Here is an 18,957-nt window from a genome sequence, read left to right as displayed (position 1 = left end):
GGCCCCACAAATTCTTTCCCGGGGGGGGGGAAAAAGCTATTTGCAAGAAAAAGATGTGTTTGTGTCTGCCCCTAATCAGAACCAAGCGACATTTTCTTAACCTGCTCCTTTCTGTTGCTTGGATCGATTGTCCTCGCTTCAGAATTGACAGATGCTGTCTGTATGTGGGCCGTTTTTTGAAGAACTCAATGGGCGAGCTCTAAAGAGTCAAACCTCTAGACTCGACCCACGGCATTCTGTAAAAATCTTTTTTTGTGGGCTTCTGCCCTATTCAGACCTGCCTCACATTCACCAGCACACATGAAAAATAGGAGAGAATGTGAAACCAGATTGTCCCGCTTGTTGGCCGTTCATTTATTTACGCAAACAAATGGATTGGGAAAGGGGGGCAGGACTGGTGGGGGAACGGGAAAGAAAGCGGTCCAGAAGCGAACCTCGACGAAGTATCCAAAGTGAAAACGGGAGGGGGTTGAAACGGGGCTGACCTGGCTGCATGCTGGGATCCTCAAAAGACATTTGCCCTCCCCCTTTCTAAACTCCGCCCACATGTGAAAGAAGAGGAGGTGTCCCAGCCTGCTTCGTGCAATCGATTGGTCATGGCTGTAGGGCGGGTTAAACAGCTTGTGGGGCTCACGCGGTGCCCGTCTACCCCTTGGCAGATGCTTGGGAATCTTGGGAATGTATGACTGCGATAAGTTAGCGGTGCCATAGCTTAGACTAATTTTGGGGGGGCTAGAAGTCTTGTGGGGCCTCGGATTGACTCAGAGCCGAGTTGGGGGTCACGGGTTCTCCTGGGTTGCGGTTACCGGGCCGCACACACTTGACTGTGCTAATTGAGTTGCTCGCTTCCTTAACGAGGACTCTCTCAGTTGCATATCTCCCACCGTCTGTGTGTAACATGAACACAAAACATCATTAAACAAAGACTGACAGCAGAGGTGCAGGGCCACTAATTCGACTGCGCAGAAATGCTGCACTACTTAATGAGAGACCGAGTTTGTATGGCTATGTCAGGCATTATTAGGGGCGGAGGGCTGGAAGGGGTTCATGTTCACTTCAGGCTTTGTTGCTTGCAAAGTGAAATAAGCACAGTTATTTTATCACACCCCAGGTTGCGTATGCAGGAGCGGCTCCAGTCTAAAATAAAGATGTCAGACCCCTGTCGAGTTCCTTTGACTGTGTTTTCTTAGGCAGTTCCGCTTATTTTTTTTTCTAATTAAAATCTTCTCTGCTTTTGTGATTGTCAAACTGGCTGACAAGAGATCTGTGATGCCGTCCAAACATTTGCCATTCACTCTTTTTGGGAAAGCTTCCAAAAAAACTAATAAATAAGGATCACTGCGTTCCTATTGAATTTTGAGATTATACTTTGTCTATGTTATGCTATTTCAGTCAAATTTAGGTGTTTCTTCAACTATGGGCACTTTTCCACAACATTTCCACCACAAAGTCATTTACGTCTCAGATTACCTTAAAATGTATTTTTAGTGGTTAAAATGACATTTTTGGAATGAAATGGCCGTCTTGCTAAGGCTGATTTCACCGCAAGCATTTTATGTATCCTGAATACACACAATTACAGTGTTTTCACGCTTTTTCCATTATTTGACAAAATTACAGAATTGCTGAAATGACACGCAAAAATATTCTTGTCACAAGTGATATTTATCTTGATTTTTCTGTGTTCCCTCACACATTTCATTACATCATATGTCATATTTCATCTCAGGCTCTTTACTGACATGTATATAAACATACTGTACGCTAACTTAAAATGGTTAGGAGCAAAATTATTTGTGTGGTGGAATTCATGCAACAAGTGACGCAATAACATTATTAATTTAAAGTAATACAATTTTATTAATATTATAATTTTAAAATTTAGGATTTTGAAATTGAAAGTCAGGGTCTGGGACACAACAATAAAATCTACATGTAGATAAAATTAAAAAAAAATAATAGCAAAAATAAATTAAGTATCATCTTAGACAGTTTTAATGTGATTTTCATATAGCCCCAAAAAATCAGAAAAATAAAATAATAATAAATATAATAAGTCAGGAACAATTGACGACGGGCTGTGGTGGTGATGCGGCCATGACGTGAAGCGGTTGTGCATTATTTTCTAATAATTCAGTGGGCCGGAGTCAATTATTCCGCTTATACTACGGTTACCACACCTCAAGACATTGTTCAGATGATGCATTTCAAGACATTCGTCAGGCTTTTGTTCTTCAAATGGTCTTGTGTGTAGGATTAATTTCTTACACATCCCATCCCACGCCTCTGCTGCTAATTCCACAACATCATTTTAGACATATCAACAGAAGCTTGAGCTGTTTATAGTAATGCAGTTAGAAAGAGAGAGAAATAGAGAGAGAGAGAGAGACAGAGAGAGAGAGAGAGATTAAGCGTCTGTGAATTACCTGAGTCTGTGCATCTCTCAACAGATTTCGGCAGCAGCGTCTCTACTAATAGCGAAACTGTAAGTTAATTTGCTTCAAAAACGCTGTTATTACCTCGCAAGTGAGAAATGACAAGTAGCTTTTAAGTTGCTAAACTATTTTACTGATAACACGTTTCTGTGCGAGTGTATCTCCGTGTGTGTGAGTGTGTCCATACTGTACGTGTTTACATTTTTAAGGGAGAGAGAGCGGGAGAAATAGAGTATGTTTTCCGTACATAATAAAACGTAATTTTGTGACAAAAACACAGAAATAATTTGTTGTTTTTATCTTGTTGTTTACTATGTTTATTTGCATGGTCAGTGGTTCTTTTGCTGTTGTAGGTTGTAAGGACCTTTGAAATAACTGAAATCATTTGGCGAAGTGATATGGACATGTAATGCCTGGAACTACTTTAGTCGTGCGTTTTACTGTGTGTGTGTCTGTGAGGGAGAGAGAGCGGAAGAGATAGAGTAGACTATGTGCTTTCCGTACATAATAAAATGTAATTTTGTGGCAAAAACGTGGAAATGATCTTTCGTTTTTATCCTGTTGTTTACTATATTTATTTGTTGTGCCAGTGTAGTTTTGAGTTTTGGTTCTTTTGCTGTTTTAGACTGTATGGACCTTTTGAAATAACTCAAAACATTTGGCAAAGTGATATGGACATGCAATGCGGTCAAAACCTGCCTGGAACTACGTTCGCCTTGCGTTTACCTGAAAATAATTGCACACCTTAGAACGTTCATCAGCCAATCAGATTCAATCTTTCAACAGCCCCGTACTATAATAAAGAATAAAAATCAGCCTCTGAGACATAAAAGTGCATGTAGCCGAAGAAACACCAGATCACACTTTCAGTAGAAGTGGACTGCATGAGTCCAAGCTGTGCTGGTCTTCTTGGAGCTGGAGGCTCTTTTGGATGTTCTTTTGAATTTGCAATAGGCAAACTGAAGAAACTGGCAATGATACAGTGAATCTCTTTTGATGCAAACATGTTTGTTTGTTTCTGGTTGCACTACAGGTCAGAAAATATCATCTATTACTCTGGCCATGACTCCTCTTATTTCCATCCAAGGCAGCTGAGAGCTCCAACACTTATTAGCATTCGGGAAAAAACTCGCTGTCAGTCCATCATAAAACTTCTGTTTAAGGCTGGAGCCTTTTCAGCAGCTCTCAAGGGTCTGTTTTTGGTGTGTTTAAAAAAAAAACAGAATAAAAATGGGTTTGAATTGACGTGTACGTTTGTAGAACTCAAACATGGGCTCAGACAAGGCCTAATTGTCAAGCGATGTAAAGTGACAGGGAAAAGTGTAAATCATCCATTTAGCTCGCACTATGCTGGCACACAACAACGTCTTTGATGGAGACTTGTAATTGGGAAAATCTGACTGTGGTTAATGGCTCCAGTTCCCCCCTTGACAGCACCTCCTTGCCCGCACCCACCATCTCCACCGACCCCGCAGAGCTTCCAAATCATCCAAATCAAACAGGCATGTAATTTCCAGCAATTGTGGTATGTGCTATGCAGAGTGTGTGCTTCATGAAACCTGAAGCTTTGGTGAGAGAGTGTCTGGGTACAAAAAATGCAAAGGGTTTAAATTTAACCTACAGTCTCACGCTAGACATGCCAGTTAAACATTTTATTTTTTTCCTAGCATTGGCGCTAAGCGGTAATTTTTCAGGTTTGGTTCCAGAGTGTAAAAGCGGACAAACTAATCATAAATCCGGTTGCAAAATGCAAAAATTATGTGGATATAGTGCTGGGTAATAAGCAATATCATATCGAGATTGTGATAAAATTTATGTTGATAACGATGATAAGCTCTGGATTTTTTTTATCTATGTATTAATCTAACAGCCAATCACACAGCAGAGATAAACACGACAACAGTCAGTCAGTGCATGTGGCTAATAACTGCATGTTCTAACTGCATGTTCACACATGTCTCTGTGTGAATGAGTGGCGTAGTTTCGTCTGATACACAAACTCAAACACATGACGTGTCGCTCACTGGGTTTTCAACATCTGCGTCTCAATATATGAGACAAGAACGCGTTAACTTAATCTCCAGAGCTGCTCTGAGAGTCACTTCACCAGCTTTACACCGTTTCATTTGAGAAAAACTACCATCAAACACACTGAAACTCAAAGATCTTCACGACAAACCACAAAAATAAAAGTTCAGTTTAACTTGATGAAATTATGACAGAAATATATTACTATTGTATCTGTACTATTGTATCTGTATCATGTATATGTAAAACATGTATCCATGTTTTCATTTATACAGGTCTGTTATGCAGCTTCTTAATTTACTAAAATAAAAATGCAATGTTTTGTAGTAAATTATTTTCATTTGATTACATTTTAAAAGATTGATTAAATTGTTGTTTTTATTAATGAATTTCATTAGCCACCATATTTGATGATACATTTGTATTAAATCAAACACAGAATTCATAAAAAATAAAATGGAAAACACAGGATTTAAAGGAGGAAAAAAACTGATTTCACGGGGCCCTAAATTAAAAGGTAGCTGTTCTGTAGAGTTTAACTGTGAACAAACAAGTTACGTTTACATTTATTTACAAGGTCTAACAAACATGTGGAAAGAATTTCCTTCCCCTTTATGGTAAATTAATATTGTGATCAATATCGACATTGTATGATATGGCAATAAATATTGTGATACTATTTTTGGCTATATCACCCAGCCATTTTGTAGCTCGTCTCGAACCAGATTCTAGCTTAGCTTGGAGGCAGGGATTTTTCTTTTTTAAAATTTAGGGTTTAAGGCAGTTGCCATGACACCTGTTTGGTGTCTGAAAAGTTGCTGACCTTTTTTCAGGCCTTGCTGCCCAGCCTGGGTCTTTCCCAGCAGGTGAGAAGAGCATTATTAGCAGTGGGATAATTAATTGTCAGGTACACAAAAGGCAGGTCCTGGCCCTTTCGGGACCCCTTAAGGAGCTCTTGTCCACTGGAAGCTTGTAAATCACACGGGCTGCTAGGGTCAGCCCGGCGGTCCTTTCCTTGTACGGTCTCCAGTGCAACACTAAGGCATGATTCATGTAAAGAAAAGCCTCTTTCAGCAGCAGGTAATATATTTTATATATTCTCTCGCTTGCCGTCTTGAGTCCCTCAAAATCAGATAAGATCCACTTGTTTTTACAATGAAAGACCTGAATGTCACAGTGGCCTTGAGCGAGAACCTGGGTGCTGTGGATAGAATCTTCTAGATAAACGTAATTACACATGCATCCTTGAGTCCAGCCGTGGCCAAAACCTGCAAAGGGGAGTCTCCCATTGGAGCAATGGAGTCCAAGAAACAGCTGTCAGATTGTCTTGTCATTTTTAAAAAAATTATTTTTAGAAGTCATGCGGTGCAACCAACATCCAGAAATGTAGGAAAAAAGGTCAATAAATCTCTTAAACTATCCGATATTTTGACCTTTTTATGACAAGACAAGGTTAGTTCAGCTTAAAAAGTGTCATGTGGTGCGACTCCCCAAAGACTTAATTATATTTATGAGTTAATAATTAATTATTAAAAAAATACTGTAAAAAAATCCCACATGTAGTCAAGATGTAGGCCTAAGGAAAATGATTTTACTTCATGGTTATATGACGGGACTGGAATTGAGAACCACTTTTCAAAAAATGCACACATTCATGCTTAATTGTATACTGAATATTTTGAAAATGTCTCTGGTAATGTTTCTTTTCACATTCAGTTATGAATTACATGAATTCTGTAAATGATAGCCTATATTTTCAAATCAAATCAGTGGTGGTTATGGCCTTGTCGTAACTAGATTTATTATTGTGAGCTATTTTTTTCTTTATCATGAACACTATTTTTCATTGCTTTGTGTGAGTGAATTTGTAATGACAGTTAAATAATTTAAATGCTCACTGCACAGTACTACAGGGCTCGACAGTGCAAGCATTTCACTCACTTTTGTGACTAAAAATAGATGTGTGTGAACTGTAAAATGTATTTAGCATGTGTGCAAATAAGTTTTATGAAATTTAAGGTATCTTAAATTGTATAACAAACATCTTAATTATCATTTTGAGAGGTCTTAAGTTTGGGGATGGAAAAATGGGAATCACAAAACAGCTTAATGTTATTAGGACACTTCAAAAGGCAATGATTTCATTAAATAAATCTGAGCGATGCACGTTTCAAAGTCAAAATACGGCGCTGTTTTGCATTCTACAGACTCGCAGTTTCAGATCCGTTGAATCAATCAATGAACACTGTGCATTTATGCAAAGCGATTGCTTATGATTGACTATCGGTGAACAGTGTTTATATTGTAATATGTTGTAGAGAGTTGTAGGAGCGCATATTTTATCTCCCTTGTCAGGTTGAATGAGCAGCCAGAGAAAGTAAGAGTAGACATTTCTAAATAAGAGTCTGTATTGGGTTTGAATATAATTTAAGTCCTGCAATAAAAACATTTTAAATATCCCCCTCCTTGTTTTCCCTTGTTAATATTGGTATTTTGAACATAAGAATATTATATAACTTATTATTGAATGTATTCAATATATAATAAGTGTCAAGCCCTGTACTATACCAGCGAAGATTGCTGCTGGTTAAATTGGACTGCATTTAGTGAATAATATGCAGGGTTTTGCTCTAAAAAGTTTTTAAATGTAAGGAGGATGACAGGCTTTTGTCTTGTGGCATGCGCTTGCCTTTAATAACATACACATGAATAAATCATGCTCACATACACACACACACACACACACACTGGTGTGAAGGTGTGGAGAAGGGAGATTGTGGCACACAGGGCAGATGGCAGGAGGCAATGTGTCACCATCCACTTGAGGAAACGCCAGATACAAGGGCTGTGGGAGCCCGAGTCTCCAGCGGGCAGATGGAAGTTCTCTTCAGAGAGGGCCAAGCAGACAGCCTCGTCTCATTAGCCAAGCTCATTACCCCAGTAGCACCAGATCACTAGATCTGCCATGCTCTACATTAGCAACCCTGAGCTTCAGAGTCTAAACGTCAATGCAGGCTGAGACTCAACCATCAAATCTAGAGCCAGTAGACAGTTGGGTTGAAGCAATACCAACATTTTGGGTTTGGTATGATACCAGCCTTTGATACCTCACTATTGATACTTTAGGCTACAAATAATTACAAAAAGAAGAAAAAAAAAATATTTGTTAGGCTTTGGCTCTAGTCCTTGTGGCCCAAAATAATCGAATTCATTGCTTCCTTTTAAAAGTAGAACAGAGAAAGTCTGTATTATTATATTATATTATATTATATTATATTATATTATTGTTAAAGTTAATTTAATTATTATTTATTTGATTACATTTAAAATACTATAACAATACAAATATAATTATTTAATACTAATAAAAAAAATTCATTATTTAGAGCCCACATGTCCAAGACATTTGTAGTATTGTATTGACTATTTTAATGAAAATAAGTATAATAATAATAATAATAATAATTCTACTGTTCACATATATAAATAAATGTATGTAATATTAATAAATAACACTTAAAAATAAATAAATAAATAAATAATTATTATTATTATTTACACCCTACACATCACAGAATTTATATTGCACATTGCCATAGATCAGGTAGCAATATCTGCTTTAAATGTTTGGTACCGCTTTTTTAGTATCTGGAATACTGTGAAACTCTAAACAAAAAAAAGTATGAATGAACAAAGGCATTTATTTTGACTGTTAACCCTTCATTTCCCTGGGTTTGTGTTGTTACAGTCATCCTGTGTTAACAGATGGCTGTTTTGATTCTTTTGGCACACATGCTAACATATATATATATATATATATATATATAAATCTGAGGTGAATTAACCAAGAATCTGTACTAGAATGTTCTCTCCCTTGGAATTCCATACTTGTCAGGATCAGTTGTTTATTGATATTAAAAAAAGAGTATGAAAATGTCTCGTTTGTGGTATGTGGTTGCTGGAGATCTCTCCCCGTTGTTTGTGTGTGTAAGCATGTGTGTGTGTATCTTGCTTCAGATGTGTTGCAGGAGAGTGTATTGACGTTTTGAGGGGCCCGTGGGAGGCTCACACTGGAGCATCCTGCTCTTTCATCTGCTGCTCGTGGAGAAACGTGGTGAGAGAGAACTCACAAACAGAATTGAGCAAAGGAGCCTGTCATCCTCATGTGGTGTGTGTTTGTGTGTGTTTGTGTGTGAGTATGGGACGGCTGTATGTTTTTTACTCTTCCATGATTGCCCTGGGCTCCAGGCTTTTTTTCTTCATGTTTTCGTCTCTGTCCTCTTGTACAGAGGAGAACGTGGATCAGGCAAACATAGTGGCCTAATTTTGTCTCAGGAAAACACTCCAGCTGCAGGAGAGCTTTCTGTGTGGAATTCTAACTGTGTCCTGTAGATGAGATACACGCTGCTGTATGGAGCTCTGTTGTAATTCATCACGAAGGTCTACACAAGATAAAGAGTAAATAAACACTATAAGCATCCTTTGTATGATCCAATTATAGATGCAATGCAACCGCACGTGTAGACTTTCTGTGAATGGGGATTTGAATAGTATAAATATTCACTACCCCAGTAGGTCTTACCAATTATTTAGGACGAACAGTGTGTGACGGTGATGTGAACGTACATTCAGATTCAGAGTTTATCTCTCTGATACAGATTTTGCCGGTGAGAACAAATAGAATATAAGACAATAACCTGGAACAGAATACATTATATTAGTAGAGTAGAACAGAACTGAATTTACATTAAAACTAAACGGAAAAGAATAGAATGTAATGGAATAGATAAGGCTAGAACAAGACAACATAAATAGAATATAACAGATCAGTCTTGAATAGAACCAAACTGAATGTTATAGACCATGTTTATAGTCAAGCAGAGCAGAATCTAACAAAATAGAATAGAGAAGGCTTTATCAACGGTATTGTGACTAATATATCAACAGACTGGATGGATGGAGAACAGGGCAGCATATTGCTGTCTGAGTGCCAGTGTCCCACATCCCATGTGTGTCCTGATGGAATGAGTTCCAGCAAAGGAAGGATGATGTGTGTGCAGATACAGGTGGCATAGGGACACAGCACAGATTACAGGACGGATGCCGTTCTGTTGTGTGAAATACGCCTGCAAACTCTCAGCCCGATAAGCAAATGTTGTCTGAGCTCACAGAACCAGACACACACAGGCCTGGTATAGGTGGAGTTTGATTCTTTAAAGGCATAGTTCACCCAAAAATGAAATTTCTGTCAGTATTTACTCACCCTCATTTTGCTCCAAACCTGTATGACTTTATATCTTCTGTGGATCACAAACATTGTTGAAGTTCAATGTTGAAGAAACATTGAACTTCAAGAAACATTCTTCTTGTTGAAGAATGTTTCTTGATGGAACTTTTTTTGTCCATACAATAAAAGTCAGTGGGGTCTAAAACAACACTAGACAATATGGAAAATAATCAATTTTAGTTCATAAAATGCCTGGTTTTTGCAGGTGATTAGTGAATAAAATGCAAAAATGCAGTGAATAAAAATGGTGGCTAATGAAATTAATTAATGCAACATTAACAATTTAATTGAACTTTTAAAATGTAATCAAATGAAAATATAACAATTCTTTTAAAACAAACATTGCATTTTTTTATTTTTGTTTTATTTATTGTTCAAATAAGATGCTGCAAAACAAACAACTTGAAAAATATCTCGTTTGTATGATTTACCTTAAAAATATATTGTTATTATTACTTTGTAAAGTACATTTTAGTATAAAATAGTAATATATTTCTGTCATAAATTCTTCAAGTTAGTCCAAACTTTTATTTTGGCAGTTTGTCATGAATATCTTTGAGTTTCAGTGTGTTTGACGGTAGTTTTTCTCAATCACTAGCGTAGCCAGAAAAGAGACTCTGGGTGTGCATCAGAAAAACTGGGTGTGCCACATTTATTGTCAGATTAATGTGCAAGAGCCCGCCTCTGCATATCACTAACGATACAGAATAACCGACTGAAAGGGAACTGGTACATTATTTACTTAAAATAAAGCAGAATCGAATCGAATCGAATCGAATAGAATAGAATAGAAAATGGATCAAATAGAATTAAATTAGAATCAAGAACAGAACTAAACAGAGCTGAATAGTTGTGAATAGATCAGAACTTCATAGAATCAATCAGTCTAGAAGATAACAAATGAAAAATAGAATATATCAGTCTGGAACTATAGAGAATTGAGCTATTCTAAATGGAATAGATGGGAAATGAATTGAACTGAATAGAATAGACTTTATTACATTAGAATAGAATAAATAAAATAGAATATATCTGTCTAGAACAGAATAGAATATAACAGTTAAGTCTAAAACTTGAACTAGAACTGAATGGATATTTCTGTCATAAATTCTTCAAGTTAGTCCAAACTTTTATTTTGGCAGTTTGTCATGAATATCTTTGAGTTTCAGTGTGTTTGACGGTAGTTTTTCTCAATCACTAGCGTAGCCAGAAAAGAGACTCTGGGTGTGCATCAGAAAAACTGGGTGTGCCACATTTATTGTCAGATTAATGTGCAAGAGCCCGCCTCTGCATATCACTAACGATACAGAATAGACTGGGATGATGTGTAAAACTATACTCAGGCTCACCACATAACCATAAAACTATATAAAATATAACTAAACATTACATTCAGGATCGCCAACAACATCTTCACTACCTTTAAAATTGCCTGTAACAATACAGACTATGAATGAATGAAAATGCATATTTTTAATTAAAGAGAACTTAGAGAGCGTGGGCTGCTTTTGGTGCTTGAATTTGTGCTTCAATAATGAGGTCTAAGTTTAAGAATACGCTAGAAGTTAAAATTTAAAAGAAATGTGTATTTTGTTTCTCTATTTAACATTAACTTACAATAGTGAAAGACTTCTTCCCTCATGTAGATTGCATGTTTTCTTGCCTAGCCGGATGTTGTGCTCATGATCAATAATCACGTTGCTTGCCGTTAGCGCGAGTCCCGCTCGATTTGAAGCTGGAGCGACCAGGTGACAGAGGATTCCTATTGGTCTTAAAGCCTTCCTCGAAAGACTATGTTCGTAAATGAAACAATGATTTGTGCAAAAAGAATGATTACTTATCAATTAAGAATTTGTTATTCGTATGGTCTGGTGGTCATACGGCGTATGCCTGCGAAAACAGGACAAACTGCGTTCCGTATAGCTTTCATACGGAACGCTTCTTTGATGCCTTAAATACGGGACGATTTCATATTATACGGAACGGTTGGCAACCCTACCTGTTGATGCCGGGCCAGGGGAGGGAGAAACATCCTCATCAGGCGTGTAACGTTAGGCCTTGTGTCCGACTGTCCATCAAGCCAAGGTTTCTTACTCAAGAAATTAGGCAAGTAGCTCTGCGACTTATTACTAGCCTAGCAATGTTTAGTCAAAGATTCTCTACTGTCTAGAATGCACGGCAAACGTCTCCCAAGATGCTGGGGTCACACGTCACAGTCATCAGCTGCTTGCGGATTGGTTGGCAGTCCGAATGTCGGCAGATTTATTTTTTTACGAAAATCATTTAAAATTTTAATTATATTTTAAATGAACAAATATTGTAAATAAACAACAATAAACCAAGTTTATAAAAACATTTTTTATTAAGACTATAAAAAAAAATATTCTGCATTTATTTTTAGGTGTGCCAGCTCTCACTGTGGGTGGCACCGGCACATCCTGGCACACCCGTGGCTAAGGCACTGAATGAAAAGCTGCTCTGGAGATGAAGTTCTTGTGTTCATGTCTCATATATTGAGACAGCAGACGCTGTAAACACCACGAGCATCACATGTGTTTGAGACTGTCAATCAGACGAAACCACGCCACTCATTCACACAGATATGCGCAGAACATGCAGAGTTATTAGTGCCATGCAATGACTGAATGTCGCCTTTATTTCTGCTGTGATCGGCTGTTAGATTAATCCATATCGAGTAAACATGTCCAGAGCTTATCATCGTTATCAACATAAATTTTGTTGTTTAGTCATAAGAAAATGTATACATTTTGTTTTAATTTAAAATTCTCCATCTATTTTCAACGTTTGAAAGGACAGTTGTTTATATTATGCAATCCATGAAATAAACAGGCAAGAAATAATTAAGAATCTGTTTGATAGGCCAATTTTCTTTTGTTTAAGAAGTAAAGGATGGCAGATTTTTGGCTTGCGTGTGCATCTTTTCATTACATCATAACCAGCGGTAACTCAGTGCCATTTCCATTTTGTTTACTCCACATAAACATATTACAATAATGGGAAAATGTATTATTTATTTTCCACCGGAGTGAATCTGCCCGAGTCATCAGAGAGCAGCGGTTTGAAGCTGGGTGGTCAAATTGTTGCTCAGGTAATTTTAGCTGTTTACGTTTGGTTCATTATTCTGGGCTCCTTGCATTCTATCTCCAACCGAAATTACCCTCCATTACGGCCATTTGATATTGACTTTAATTTGAGTGCATGTTATTTTTGTATATATCTCATGAACCGTGCAGATTGATTTGATTTGGCTTTTGTAGTTTGATTTGAATGCACCCACGCCCCTCGACGCACAACAGCAACCTACAGCAAACACACACTCGCGTCGCCTCCAGAGACTCTAAGGATGAGACGTCTCTAATTATCGTAATGTATCCATTTGTGTTATCGTAACTGTGACTTTCAGAGAGGTGGCAGAACGTCGTTTCCAACAGGGATCTTTTCTTTCTCAAACATCTCTCTTTATGAGACCCCTGGGTAACATCTTTAGCGTACAGGGTGATAGTCCTGCGGTGCATTGTGGGAGTGAGTAGAGATGTTTGAACAGCCGGCCAGTTCCGTGTTGAGACCTCACGTGCGACTCCAGAAGAAACCGAACCCGGATGGGGACAGGGCCTCCGCGGACACCTGATGTTCCACTAATTGGCCACGGGTGAGCGGTGTGAGTCTGCTGGCGGGGCTCCGAGGCATCAGAGACGAGCAGATATTAAAGCGGAACACATCCCGTCTTATTACCCAAAACAGGTTTTGCGTGAAAGCCATCGGTAGGATTTTATTCAATTATTTTCGATGCTTAATCGAAACTCTTACCTGTGGAACAGCATCCATTACTGAGAACAAGGGCTTCAGGGCTCTTTAGAAACTTGACAAAAAGCTTCCCACCCCTCCCCATCTGCTTAAAGACAAAAACAGGGCTGCGAACCTCAGAGCTTTTTGTGTGTTCTTGGAAGATTAGAGCATATTTCATAAGCCTTTTTAATGAAATGGAAATTGATGAACAATAAATGCAGGAGAGACCCCCCTCCTCGTCCCTGATCTTGTCCAAAATGTGTCAGGGTGAGGACATCGCTCACAGGGTTTTGGATTTTGTTGTTTTATCGCTCGTCCGCCGTGTCTTTCAGCCCTTTCCACGAGAGCAGTCGAGGCCCTGTGTGTTTCATGTACTGGTTTATTTGGTTTGTTTAATGTTCATACTGGTTATCACGATGCTCTCCGTTGAATTAGTGGATTCACGTGATTGGCTTTTGAAGGCAGGGTCTCTTTAGATGTGCTTAAGACTGACAGCGTCTCAAGGATTGTTAAAGACGTGCCTCTTTTGATGCCTTGTCTTGGCTTCGTTGTGTTTCTGTTCTCACACAGGGAGAAAGGAGTACTGTATGGTTGTGATTCACACACAGTGTTACGATGTAAGCCAGAGAGCAGAGATAGGATCATGCTATCAAGTTTAAATCAACTAGGCCTATTTATCACTTTAGTTGTATAAATTGTGGTTGAGAACTACCACTAAATGCTAAAACATTCTATTCATTCATTCATTCATTTGTACATTTTTCCCCTAATGCACTAAAATTGTTATCGTGAACTAAACCATAGAAAACAAAACAAAACTAAACTAATTGTTAGTTGAAATAAACATAATTTTAAATAAAATAAAATATAACAAATTCAACTTACTTTATTTCACCTAGTTGCCAAGGCAACATTTCTCATTTTCTCATTAATTTAAGTACTAAAATAACTAAAACTAAATAAATACAAATTTAATTAGTAACAAAAACTATATAGAGATTTAAAAAAATATATAAATATTAACAAAAACTATAATAATATATCAATAATACTAAAATCACACTGTTACCCAGTGCCAAATGAAAGTAAAAATTTACAATCTTATCAATAGATGGTAACTTTACAGGGAACTACAGCATAACATAGGGCCTAAATTGTAAGTCTGGCAATTCAAACTGATGATATACAAACCATGTGACCCAGCTTGCACATCTTCTTTTACCTCAGTGTAAAGGCCTTTTTTACACTGTGCGCGATACGAAAAAGCGAGGCGAATCGCCGACAAACGGTGCTTTCACACCGAGCGCAAAACGATTGTTTGCCTTCTGCTAATTCACGCGTACATGCTAGGTGGCGTCGACCAACAATGCATTTTCCCTCAGATATGTATCTCGTATATGGATTTAACATCTAAATTAAGATAAACAAAGTTTGGCTGTACACCAGAAACACAAACTATCTATAATGCTTACAAGAATAGGCTACATCCTAAAACATAATTAGAAGTACAATTAGCTTACCCACTTTAAACCATCATCGAGTGCTTGTAATAACTACCGATTGTGATTTATAGTTGATTCTATAATAAGCAGACACATGCACTCTTTGTATGTTTAATAACGCTACACTGCTAATATTTGTCATAAACATCCTTTATTTCTATAAAAAAAATGCCATGAGCTGCATACAAAACACATACAGAAAATATATCGTCACAATCATATGTCTATTTGCTTTCATATTTCATGTGCAGAAAAATGTTTCACTCGATTTTTAATACGGAAGATCTAGACTAGAGAGTGAACGCGCTCTGACTCATAACACTCGTGCACGTGGAAGAAAATGGATGGTGCTCTCCAGATCAGCAGCTGCTCCGGTCACGTGATCCTAGCTCAAATCTTATTGGACGGCCCGTGTTTTCACTTTGCGAAACTGAAAAGATTCGTCGGACTGGTGCGGAAAAAAAACAACATTATCATTTTTGGTGTGCGAATGTTCGCGGTCTATGTGGAAGCATCCATAGAAATGTATTGTTTTATTCCAGCGCGTCATCGCATCCGATATTCGTCTTGCTTTTTCGCGCTCAGTGTGGAAAGGCCTTTAAGCTGCCTGAAGATGTTTTCTCCAGAACTCCTTGTGGTGACACATATGTGAAATATTTCTCACATTTAGCTGCTAAAACAAAACTAAACTAAGAGCTAAATCATGACAGGTTTTTTTACATTTCCGTGACAGGTGCAGTTTCACCAAGAGACAGAGACTTGCTGAAAATGATGCTGAAAGTTACACAATCCCCTCACAGTTTGTCATTAATATGCAGGGGGGAAACAACTAAAATAATCCCATTCTCATGAGGACACAAATATATTTTAATACAAATATTATTCATAGTCAGTAAAAAAAAATTACATCTTCCCAATCCCCCCACCATTAGTAGGTGTGGCAAAATGTTAATTTTGGACTCCGCATGGGGCGTAAAATCTTCTCTGCTTCCCATATTTGCAGCCGTCTAAGGCAAGAGAGGTTGCTAATGCGAGATGACTGGCATTAATGGCTGCTGACTCGACCATGTGTTGCCCGCGAGCTGGCGAGCAGCAGGCAACGGCCTCGTCCAGGGCCGGCGGTCCAAAAGACAGACCCTCAGATTGGGGCGCAAAGCACCCCACTTTCTCCCCCTGGGTGCTACCCCTCCCTCTCTCCTCAGCTACTCTGATTGATCCAGACATAGGGTGACCTGTACTGTCAGTCAAATCTGCCCGCAAGGTGCTTCCTGTCATGGGCTCACACGTTTTGTCCACAAACACTCCAGAGTGATCAACTCTCTCAGAATGTCTCGACACACTCACCTGAAGGCTTTAGTAGCATATTAGATTAAAAACTAAATCAGAAGTGTAAAGCTTGATGTTATACTCCACATCTGCTCATAAATATTTAAATCTAATGATAATGACGTAGCCGTTATGCACATTAGTTCCATTACAGTGCCTTGCTGTCTACTTAGACAGCATCATAGATGTGTGCTTGACACAATTGCTACCTTCCAAGATAACTTGTTTTGGCAGCATTGCAGCATCCTTTGTGGAGAGGGAAATCCCAGAATGCATTGTGATGAGCACTGTCCAAAAAACGTATCCAAGATAGCGGATGAGCTGAGCAAATAAGTATATTTTCAGTGGAGCAAAGAAATATATTCAGTAGTGAAAAGTCTTGTTCAAAAGTAGTTCACCATTAACCTGGTTTTGTGCATGTTTGTTGTTTGACTTGCTGCACTGGCAGATTTTTTTTTCACTAGTTTTAACTCATTTATACTTAAAACAAGTGAAAATATGTTCATATCAGTGCAGACGTCTTCGTATCTTATGCAGTGTTGCATCTCAAGCAAATATATGTTGTTTTAATGTTTTTTTTGACCATTTAACAAGAAAATAATACAAAAATATGTATTAAGAATTTATTTATTTTTTAATAGTGAAAACAGTCTTCCATTGTATGAACCAAAAAAAAAATCATACAGGTTTGGAATGACATGAGGGTGAGGAAATAATGACAGAACTTTCATTCATTTTTGCAGAATTTATAATGACTGAGAGGCAAGGATACGTCTTCGTATCTTATGCAGTGTTGCATCTCAAGCAAATATATGTTGTTTTAATGTTTTTTTTGACCATTTAACAAGAAAATAATACAAAAATATGTATTAAGAATTTATTTATTTTTTAATAGTGAAAACAGTCTTCCATTGTATGAACCAAAAAAAAAAATCATACAGGTTTGGAATGACATGAGGGTGAGGAAATAATGACAGAACTTTCATTCATTTTTACGCACACACACACACACACACACACACACACACACACATATAAATTGGTTCCATGAAGAACCTTTAATATCCATGGAACCTTTAAGGTTCTTTATAGTGGAAAATGGTTCTTTAGATTATTAAATTTAGATAAAAAAATGGTTCTTTTAAGAACTGTTCACTGTAAGGTTCTCTGTGAAACCAAAAATGGAACTGGAAACCCACTTTTGAAAGCTTTATTTTTAAGAGTGTGCAAAAAAACAAACAACAACCAGGAAACATCTTGTGCCTCCTTTTGACTCTGCACCCAGACGTTCAAGCGAATGTAGTAGAGTATCAGTGTAAATGATGCTTAGTCGATAAATCAGAGATGAATGAGGACGAGCGATTTTAAACCAACAGAGCTGGACCCATGGGCTTCGATTGCTGCCCAGTAATAAGGTGTCAAGTGTGTAAACAGGTATGACAGATCCAGATTTGAGGTGACAGCTGGAGAGAGGGTGAGTGAGCCACACTGCGTTCTGACAGACTTCCTTCCTTGCCCACATATGCACACTCCCGTCCACGCTGGGATCGTTGGCCAATCTCAGTCAGCCACAGTGACATGTACACCTGCTTCGCCTTGATAGGCAGTTGAACCTCAGGACTGTCGGAGGTGGCCACCCCCTACCTGCCTTGATAGGTGTGCCACTCTTGGATACCCACCAAAGCTGGCAGCCACCAATGCTTCGTCACCCCCCGCCACATCAGTCAGTCTCAACTGGCGAGGTCCATCCTGCCGCCGACCGACCCAGCACAACAAGAACCACCTTCCCATTGACAGTCCGTCACACGCAGAGGCCGTGTCCGTCATGGCTGCACCTCCCCATTCTGCCATCAGCGTCTCTCTGCACATGGCTAACCACAGTCCGTTTTAACGCTTTGTGGGACACACTTCCACATACACATTCTCAACCTCGGCAAGTCCGCAGCAACTGTTTACACAAGCCTTGCTACTGTTCTAGAAGGTTTGGGCGGTCCAGATAAATGTTTTGTCTGCTGCGTGAAAGATGTGTTTGTGTATGTTAGCTACATGCTAACCTTTAGCCTTTTGCTGTTGGCTGCTATGGTTCAGAGCAGGCCGTCAGCGAGTTTGGTACTGATGGATCATGGCAGTCTAGTGCCTCAGGGATCAACAACCCAAGAGGCCCTGTGAATTAATACATGATCACTGCTGTCCAGATTTAGGTGTTCAGCGCAGCGGGCTGTCAGTACCGATGTTACCAATGAGGAATGAACATTCAGTGACTGGAATTGCAACATTTTCTGAAAATGTGGATGGTGCTTGCATGTGCAAAAGTCGCCATGATGCTACAGTGTTGCTGGTGGTTATCTGGGTGTTGGGGTTGTGCTGTATTCAGATTTTGATTTGTGAATTTGTATTGAGGTACCGCACAGGATGTCAAATTGTGATTTGAATTTGACTGTAGATGGACTAAATTCATTGAAATTCAAAGAAAATGATATAACTGGCTTGACAATCCTTGGTTGAAAATTTTGGAAAAAAGTTTAAAAAGACAGACAGACACACACACACACACACACACACACACACACAT

At 38.5% G+C, this 18,957-nt stretch overlaps 1 protein-coding gene across 1 annotated transcript in view; it reads left to right on the top strand.

The window, feature by feature from the left end:
- LOC107723866 (ephrin-A2) overlaps positions 1–18,957 on the top strand; it is a 156,724-nt gene that overhangs the window by 77,631 nt on the left and 60,136 nt on the right. The window lies entirely within an intron of this gene.

This window comes from Sinocyclocheilus rhinocerous, unplaced genomic scaffold, assembly GCF_001515625.1.
Source record: "Sinocyclocheilus rhinocerous isolate Xijiao unplaced genomic scaffold, SAMN03320098_v1.1 scaffold1296, whole genome shotgun sequence".
NCBI lineage: Eukaryota > Metazoa > Chordata > Actinopteri > Cypriniformes > Cyprinidae > Sinocyclocheilus > Sinocyclocheilus rhinocerous.
This window is presented reverse-complemented; position numbering and strand designations above follow the sequence as displayed.